Source organism: Cebus imitator, unplaced genomic scaffold (assembly GCF_001604975.1).
Source record: "Cebus imitator isolate Cc_AM_T3 unplaced genomic scaffold, Cebus_imitator-1.0 Scaffold29, whole genome shotgun sequence".
Lineage (NCBI taxonomy): Eukaryota > Metazoa > Chordata > Mammalia > Primates > Cebidae > Cebus > Cebus imitator.
The window spans coordinates 4,753,704-4,764,210 of record NW_016107344.1 but is presented as its reverse complement, the minus strand read 5'-3'; positions in this window follow the sequence as shown (position 1 = coordinate 4,764,210).

Here is a 10,507-nt window from a genome sequence, read left to right as displayed (position 1 = left end):
AAAAAAAAAAAAAAAAAAAACATGATTTAGTATTGCCCATATTCCCTAAAGCTTATTTATTACATGAGGATAAAAAGTCAGATTAGTTATAATTTTAAGTTACCTTTCAACAATCAAGAGAAGGTAAGAATATGTTGTCAAAATTTTTAGTGATTTAGTTGCCTGAAAATTAAAATTTTATCTGAGTTATTTGTAAGAATGATACACTTGAAAATCCATTTGTCTGTTCACTATTATTTCATATTCCATGGATTCAATACATTAATTGAGTTATACTATCTGCTATTATAAATTAATACCTGTCTATTTGTGGCCTAACATAAATGTGTTTATTTATAAATCTATTAATATTCTAACGATGGTTTTCCTGCCCAGGAAAAGTGAGATGACTCTGAAGTCATTAAAATACCAAAGTTGCCCTGCAAAAAGCTAAGTAACCATCAGAAGGTGAAAAAGCGTAGAAGAGAGCTTGTGAGATATACCCATGGGCCACGATAAACTTGGCAAATACCCTGCTTCTGTTTTTTCTCTTTATTATATGAAACACTTAAATTAGGCACTTGGAAATAATTGTGACTAAAGTAGTACCCAAATTTGTATTTGGTTATGCCAGTACCCACCTGCACGCCAGCATACTGCCTGTGATGGGCTCAGATGCAGTCACAGAGAAACAGCAAAATACAATGCTTGGAAAAAAGACAAGCTGTGGGCCGAGGAAGAAGAAAACCATGGATTTTGTTAACCAAATCTTTCCTGAAATTTCTGATTGCACTTATTTTATTTGTTTTATTTGTATATGATGAATCTAAACATAGATTTTATAGTTCAATCTCTTTTTCTGTAATATACATGAGAACAATCAATATAATAATGCCTTTGAATATGGCTATTAAGAGTATCACTATATATATTTAATATATTGCCAGCATGTTGGTGCAAAAAAAATTGTCCAGTCATGTTACATTTCTCAAAAACATTATTAGATGGACTTACTTTATTTTATGGAATGTGATTTGAGAGGGCTTATTTCTAAATGAATAATTTTAATCATGTAAGTTTTAACTAAATTAGGGTACTACTTTAGACATAATTATTTCCAACTGCTTAATTTAAGTGTTTCATATAATAAAGAGAAAAAAAACAGAAGCAAGATAATTTTGAATTAAGATGAGAACATCTAGGATGAATAAAACATGAAGAGAGATTTGAGATTCAAGGGTGTGAGATAAGGTAGAATTTGTTTAACATGATAAATGAGTAATGAAGCTTTTTTTTTTTTTTAATTATATACTAAGTTCTGGGATACGTGTACAGAATATGCAGGTTTGTTTCATAGGTATACATGTGCCATGGTGATCGGCCCTTCATATAGATTTTAAGCCCTCAGTACATTAGGTATTTGTCCTAATGCTATCCCTTTCCTAGCCCCCACCCTCTATCAGGCCCTGGCATGTGATGTTCCCCTCCCTGTGTCCATGTCTTCTCATTGTTCAACTCCTATTTATGAGTGAGAACATGAGGCGTTTGGTTTTCTGTTTCTGTGTTAGTTTGCTGAGAATGATGGTTTCTAGCTTCAGTGATGTTCCTGCAAAAGGACATGAGTTCATTAATTTTTATGGCTACATAGTATTCCATGGTGTATATGTGCCAAATTTATCCAGTCTGTCATTGATGGGCATTTGGGTTGGTTTCATGTCTCTGATATTGTAAATGGTGCTGCAATAAACATATGTGTACATGTGTGTTTACAGTACAATGATTTATAATCCTTTGGGTATATACCCAGTAATAGGATTGCTGGGTCAAATAGTATTTCTAATTGTAGATCCTTGAGGAATCACCACACTGTCTTCCACAATGGCTGAACTAATTTACACTCCTACCAACAGTGTAAAAGCATTCCTAACTCTCCATAGCCTCTCTAGGATCTCTTGTTTTCTGACTTTTTAATAATTGCCATTCTAACTGGCCTGAGATGGTATTTCACAGAGGTTTTGATTTGCATTTCCCTAATGACCAGTGATGATGAATTTTTTCTCATGTTCACTGGCTGCATAAATATGTTCCTTTGAGAAGTGTCTGTTCATATCCTTCAGGCACATTTCGACGGGGTTGTTTTATTTTTGTAAATTTGTTTACGTTCTTTGTAGATACTAGGTATTAGCTTTTTGTCAGATGGATAGATTACAAAAATTTTCTCCCATTCTGTAAATTCTCTGTTCACTCTGATGACAGTTTCTTTTGCTGTACAGAAGCTCTTTAGTTTACTTAGCTCCCATTTATCAATTTTGGCTTTTGTTGCCATTGTTTTTAGTGTTTTGCCTATGTCCTGAATGGTATTGTCTAGGTTTTCTTCTAGGGTTTTTATGGTTTTAGATTTTAAATTTAAGCCTTTAATCCATCTGGAGTTAATTTTTGTATAAGGTGTAATGAAGAGATCCAGTTTCAGTTTTCTGTATATAGCTAGCCAGTTGTCCTAACACCATTTATTGAACAGGAAATCCTTTCCCCATTGCTTGTTTTTGTGAGGTTCTTTTAATTACCCTCTTGACCAGGTAGAACTCCTCTCCCCTCCTCTTCATTCCCCTGTCCTCCTCTCCCCTCCCCTCCCCCCTTCCCTCCTCTTCACTCCTCTGCCCTCCTCCCCCCTTCCCTCTCCTTCCCTCCTCCCCCCTTCCCTCTCCTTCCCTCCTCCCCCCTTCCCTCTCCTTCCCTCGTTTCTGGTTGGTTCCCTCCTCTTCCCTGCCCTCCCCTTTTCTCTTCTCTCTCTCTCTCCTCCAGGAGAAATAAGGACTTGTATAACCGTAATCCTCTTATATGGAACAAGGCAGTAAAATAGAGAATTTAAAAAAGAAATACTTTTCATAAGACCAAAAATAAATTTTCTGAAACTTTTCAATTTTTGCTGAGCAGAATGAGAAAAGATTTTTGCACAGTGTTAGAAAGTGGTCCAGTATAAAATTTGCTCAAATATTATTATAAAGCCTGGTTAAATGGAGCTTAAAAAATCTTTAAAAATAGCTATTTTCTGAGAGGGAGATACATGAAAATCAAAATCAAGGAAAGTTTTTTTTCCCCAAGGGCGTATATATCAGCTTACTATCAGAACCATACTATTAATCACTTCAAAAGAATAAAAAAAATTATCACTGACAGTGTCAAGCAGTTTCACATCATCTACTTTTACTATTGGAAAGCATTTTTGTCTTAAGCTATTGGAATTAATATATTATTTAATTGGTTTTACCATACATGTGGGCCATCAACTTTAAGTGACATCATAAAAATAGTAATCTTTATGCTTAAAAGAAAATACTTATAATTTAAAATAAATAATAATTCATATGAATGTAAGAATGAATTTTTGTAATAATATTCATACATATGATGAGTAGCTAAATCTGAAGCTCCTGTTGTACATTCAACTGGTTTATTCATTTTCTGGCTCTTTATTTTTATTAAATTAGGAAATACTTATTTAGGTTGTTATGTTTGGCAATTCGTATTGGGTAGCTTGTTCTAACAATGCTTTGTATTTTTGACAATTATCCAGTGATTTTTCATTGAATACCATTATTATCTCTCTATGAGTTTATACATAATACATTATACACAAGTTATAATATACGGTGGTAGAGAAAAATACATGTAAATTTTACTCTGAGACCAAGATAGGGGAGTAGGAGATACCAGCTTTCATCTAGCTACTCTCTATATACAGAAACGTATTAAGATACTCTCTCCATTTCTCTGTCATTCTTGATTGCAAGAATAGTTCATATTAAATGTGCATATGTATATTTAATAAAAGGTAAAATTGACATGATTGTCTCAAGATACAGAAAAAGCATTTCAAAATATTCAACACTCTTTCATGATAAAAATTCTCAATATGTACACTGAAATAAAAGGAATACAATTTAACATAACATAGACTGTATATAGTAAGTTCATAACTATATCATACTCAATGAAAATCGGAAAAATTTTCCTCTAAAATACACAAGGCTACCAACTCTCACCACTTCTACTCAACATAATAATGAGTGACCTAGCCACAATTTAGACAAGAAAATAAATACTAGACATCTGAATTAGAAAGGAACAAGTAACATTATCCTTTTAAAGACTATCTGATCCTTATATAGAGAAAATCCTAACAATTACAAAAAGTAATTATTAATATATATATACCTGTATATATGTGCACATATGTGTGTATGTGTGTATATATATATATATATATATGATCTGTAATGATACATATGCTTCACCAGAATTACTTCAGTTTTTTAAAGATGTATTTCTGATGATGTACTATTAATAGAAAATAATTAATAATGTAACCACCTGATCCCCTCAGGTCTAAGAATAGCAAACAAATCCACTGAAAAACTGAAAAACTAACTGAAATGTAATATATAATTCTTTCTAACTTTACATACAAAGATGCATCAATCTACAGTTCAATGCTTATCAAAACTTAAGAAGGCCTCTTTCCCTGAGCCAGGCCACAACTGTATATTTTTTAATTGTAAAGTGATAGAAATTTAATAAAACTAAAATTCAGAGAATAATCTAAGTATTTGACATATCTAGTGCATGCAATGCCATTCAATATTGAGATATTATCCTATTACCTTTAGTCCTCTGCCACAGATGTGAATCTTTGAAATGCTGTTAAATCTTAGAGCCGATAGAGCTCAGAAGCTGGCTCAGGGATGACTTCAGAGAGATTATCCCCCAGTTTACATCAAAGAATTTTGGAGAACAGCTTAGTTTGCCTTACAAAAGACAGAGTAATTATTCTGGTCTATTTACTACTTTTTCCAAGGCTGAATGCATGGTCTTTGTGAAAACACAATTCCAATTTTCTCTTGCTCCATTAAAGACTGAATTTGACAAAGTTTCTCTCTAACCTATGGAGATGAGACATTGGGAGGTAAATAGGATTTATAAACCACATGGTTTAGACAGTGGGTTTACAAATGATGCACATCTGGCATCAATGTTTCACATTCACACAAAGATGTAATGAACTCTTGGTTACTATTGTGTGCAGAAAAAATGATTACAATATGGGCTCTATTTTAAATAGTACAACATGAATGACAAACCCTGAAATCATAATACACACAACCTAAGAAACTGTGAGAAGTGGCCAATCTCAGGTCCCAATCTGGACAAATTTCCCATAATCTTTTTATTTACTTAAATATGCTACTTGAGCAAGAAACTTTAAATTATATAAATGATTTCTATTGAATCTAATTTACTAGAGTTAAAATAACCTGCTTCACATTTTAGAAATTCATGTCTGTTTCCACCTTCTATGCCCCCTCTGAGGGGAAGCCCAGTTTTTCTCAGACTGAAAGAATGCACTTCAAGCAGATGTAAAGACTGAGATGGCTACTAATGGAGATGGTGCACCTGGCAAATTAGCCTTCAATTCACACTCAGAATCAATAATCAGGAGACTGCAGCTTTTCAAAAATGTTTTGATTTTGTTTTCTGGGTACCTGCAGTGTGGTAGGCAAACAGATATGTAGTCAGACTTCCCAGAAAAAGAAATCAAAGGCCAAGAATTTATATCAATACACATTGAAAGTGCAATATAAACTTCTTAAAGGTCTGAAGGGTTTCTCACCCCTATCAAGTGTTGACAAATAGAGTGTTTTGGGAAGATGAGGGCTAGGGAAATATCAGAATTATATTGTACCTCATTCTTGAACATATTTAGTCACTGTTGTTCTTGTATAATTTACATAAAGAAAGAAAGAACCTTTATATTTGTATATTTCAGTGACTGAAGGCAAAGTCTATGGAAGAAGTTGGGTATAGGTAGATTATTTGGAGGTCATCCGAGGAAGCAGGAAGGGTGCAAGTGTGAGACAGGGAAAATGGAAGAGCTGTAGGAATATGTTTTGCTTGGGAGGCTACTGCTATGGACCATTGTGACCCAAGTCTCCTGAACCTTCTGAATGTGGTCCAGACTGTCTGAAGTACAAAGGTTGTGATGGCCCTTCAGCAGGATTTGCATGCCAGCTCCTATTCTCACATTGGATGAGGGTCCCTGCTGGAAATATTAATTGCTTCCCACTTCATGGAAAACTGATGAAGAAAAGCAGAAAGATGAGAGTTATGCAGGATATTGAGGTTTCATTATTTTTCTGTATACAAAATTAATCCATCATTGCTTCTGTTGGTGACAGAAGTGAGCTGAGGGACAATGGCAGAAAAATGACTAGTTCATTCAATAATTTTCCACTAATCACTACACTGGCTTTTGCAAATGTACACATACTGGATCTTATGGACTGAATATTTGTGTCCTCCCCAAAATTTCTATATTGACAGTTTAACCCCGAAAAGGATGATATTAGGAGGTGAGACTTTAAGATGTAATTAGGTCCTGAGGGTGAGACCTGCCCCAACTCCATGACAGAGTTAATGTTTTTGTTGGAAGAAGACAGCTAGCCCTCTCCATTCTCTGCCAATAACACAGTCCCTTTAAAAATCAATAAAAAACCTAACTCTTACAGGTATATTGGCTGAAATATTTATTACTGTTGATTATAGTCAATAATTATAAAATACAACTTAAAATAAATCTGTATTTCAAATCGAGGTTTTACATAATGGTAAAATATCTAGAATTGGTGGTTACTTTGAGGAATAAAGTTAAATAAATATAAAAATATAAAATTTATTAAAAAATCAGTATATTAATACATATGTGTTTTAATATAAACCAATATTGCTTCACTAGCTCAGCAGGCAGTTATGGAAAATTAATATTATTAAAAATTGTGATTTGATTATTATAAACATCAAAATGTGTATCAGCAAAACTATAATAAGCTTATTGTCTTAAAATTTAAAAGACGACAGTCATTTTCTGTTGTATTTTTTTTTACTAGCTACATATCCCTCAAATACTGAATACATCCTCAGGTACTTTTAAAATCTATAAAAAGTTTACTAAAAAGAGAACATCTTTTTCTGTATATCATCTAAAGGGAACAATTAACATTCTTTTTAATAGTATTTTTATATTATTATATGTATCATATATTTATATAATATCCCTTAGGGAATTAATTTGAGCTCTTAAGTAACTGGAGGGTTATTCATGTTTTTCTTTTCCTGATAAATTTATGTGATGCTAAATATTATAAAGTATTTGTGGCAAATTTGTTTTAACATATACATATGTATCTATATATACATACTGTAAAATTTCTTGAAATCAGGTATGATACATTTTTCAAAAAAGTATAAGAAACTTAGAAACACACAATACAATTATTTGAATGGCATATGTATTTTCTAAGAAATTTAAATGCTGTTATACATTTAAAAAGATATATCACCCTAGAAGAAAATCTAGGCAAAACCTTTTAGGACATAGGTGTAGGCAAGGACTTCATGACCAAAACACCAAAAGCATTGGCAACAAAGCCAAAACAGACAAATGGGACCTAACCAAACTCCACAGCTTCTGCACGGCAAAAGAAACTGTCATTAGAGGGAAACGGCAACCAACAGAATGGGAAAAAATTTTTGCAGTTTACCCATCTGACAAAGTGCTGACATCCAGAATTTACAAAGAACTAAAACAGATTTACAAGAAAAAAACAAACAAGCCCATTCAAAAGGGGGCAATGGATATGAACAGATACTTTACAAAAGAAGGCATACATGAGGCCAACAAACATATGAAAAAATGCTCATTATCACTGGTCATCAGAGAAATGCAAATCAAAACTACATTGAGAGACCATCTCACACCAGTTAGAATGGCGATCATTAAAAAATCTGGAGACAACAGATGCGGGAGAGGATGTGGAGAAATAGGAACACTTTTACACTGTTGGTGGGAGTGTAAATTAGCTCAAACATTGTGGAAGACAGTGTGGCGATTCCTCAAGAACCTGGAAATAGAAATTCCATTTGACCCAGCAATCCCGTTACTGGGTATATATCCAAAGGATTACAAATCATTCTACTATAAGGACACGTGCACACGAATGTTCATTGCAGCACTGTTTACAATAGCAAAGGCCTGGAACCAACCCAAATGCCCATCGATGATAGACTGGACAGGGAAAATGTGGCACATATACACCATGGAATATTATGCAGCCATCAAAAACAATGAGTTTGTGCCCTTTGTAGGGACATAGATGAACCTGGAAACCATCATTCTCAGCAAACTGACAGAAAAGCAGAAGATCAAACACCGCATGTTCTCACTCACAGGCAATTGTTGAACAATGAGAACACATGGACACAGGGAGGGAGCACTACACACTGGGGTCTGTTGGGGGGAAACAGGGGAGGGACAATGAGAGGTGGGGAGTTGGGGAGAGATAGCAAGGGGAGAGATGCCAGATGTAGGTGACGGGGAGGAAGGCAGCAAATCACAGTGCCACGTGTGAACCTATGCAACAATCTTGCATGTTCTTCACATGTACCCCAAAACCTAAAATGCAATAAAATAAAATAAAAATTTAAATCAAAGACATGTAATGTTAACACAGAGCAGAAAGGAGAGTGAGCAGAACACTCTTCAGGTTAAAAAAAAAAAAAATATATATATATATATATATATATATATATATATATATATATATATCACCCTCTAGATTGCTCCTTTCTGGGCAGGGCATCTCTGAAAGAAAGGCTGCAGCACCGGTAAGTGGCTTAAAGATAAAACTCCCATCTCCCTCGGGCAGAGCACCTGAGTGAAGGAACGGCTGTGGGCACAGCTTCAGCAGACTGAAACATTCCTGCCTGCAGTCTCTGAAGAGAGCAGCAGATCTCCCAGTACAGTACTCGAGTTCTGCTAAGGAACAGACAACCTCCTCAAGTAGATCCCTAGCCCCCGTGCCTTGTGATTGGGAGACATCTCCCAGAAGGGGATGACAAAAACTCTCAGATCCAGGCAAATAGGGTCTGGAGGTGTCCCTCAGGGACAAAGCTTCCAGAGGAAGGAACAAGCAGCAATCTTTGCTGTTCTGCAGCCTCTGCTGGTGATACCCAGGCAAACAAGGTCTGGAGTGGACCTCCAGCAAAATCCAGGATATCTGCTACAAAGGGGCCTGACTGTAGAAGCAAAACTAACGAAAAGAAATGAATAGCATCAACATCAACAAAAAGGACACCCACACAAAAACCCCATTCAAAGGTCACCAATATCAAAGACCCAAGGTAGATATATCCATGAAGATAAGGAAAAATCAGGGCAAAAAGGCTGAAAATTACAAAAACCAGAACTCCTCTTCTCCTCCAAAAAGATCACAATTCCTCACCATCAAGGGAACAAAACTGAATGGAGAATTAGACAAATTGACAGAAGTAGGCTTCAGAAGGTGGGTGATGACAAAATTTTCCGAGCTAATGGAGCATATTCTAATCCAATGCAAGGAAGCTAAGAATCTTGAAAGAAAGTTAAAGGAATTTCTAACTAAAATAACCAGTTTACGGAAGAACATAAATGACCTGATGGAGCTGAAAAACACAGCAGGAGAACTTCATGAAGCATTCGCAAGTATCAATAGCTGAATCAATCAAATGGAATCAGAGATTTAAGATCAACTTAATGAAACAAAGCATGAAGACAAGATTAGAGAAAAAAGATTCAAAAGGATTGAACAAAGCCTCCAAGAAATATGTGACAATGTGAAAAGACCAAACCTACGTTTGACTGGTGTACCTAAAAGTGATGGGGAAAATGGAACCAAGTTGGAAAACACTCTTCGGGATACTATCCAGGAGAACTTCCCCAGCCTAGCAAGACAGGCAAATGCTCAAATTCAGGAAATACAGAGAACACCACAAAGGTATTTACTGAGAAGAGCTACCCCAAGATACAAAATTGTCATATTCAACAAGGATGAAATAAAGAAAAAAAAATATTAAGGGCAGCCAGAGGAAAAGGTTGGGTTACTGACAAAGAGGAACCCATCAGACTAACAGTAGATCTCTCTGCAGAAAGTCTACAAGCCAATAGAGAGTGGGAGCCAATGTTCTACCTTCTTAAATAAAAAAAAAATAAAGAATTTTCAACTCAAGTTTTATATCTAGTCAAACTAAGCTTCATAAGTGAAGAAGAAATAAAATTATTGACAGACAAGAAAATGCAGAGAGATTTTGTCACTACCAGGCCTGCTCCTAAAGGAAGCACTAAATATGGAAAGGAAAAAATGGTATCAGCCACTGCAAAAACATACCAAATTGTAAAGACCATAGACATTATGAAGAAACTGCATCAACTAACAGGCAAAATAATCAGCTAGCATCATAATGGCAGGACAAATTCACACATAACAATATTAACCTTAAATGTAAGTGAGCTAAATGCCCCAAATAAAAGACACAGTCTGACAAATTGGATAAAGAGTCAAGACCCATTGGTGTGCTGTATTCAGGAGACCCATACGATGTGCAAAGACACACATAGGCTCAAAACAAAGGTATGGAGGAAGATTTACCAAGCAAATAG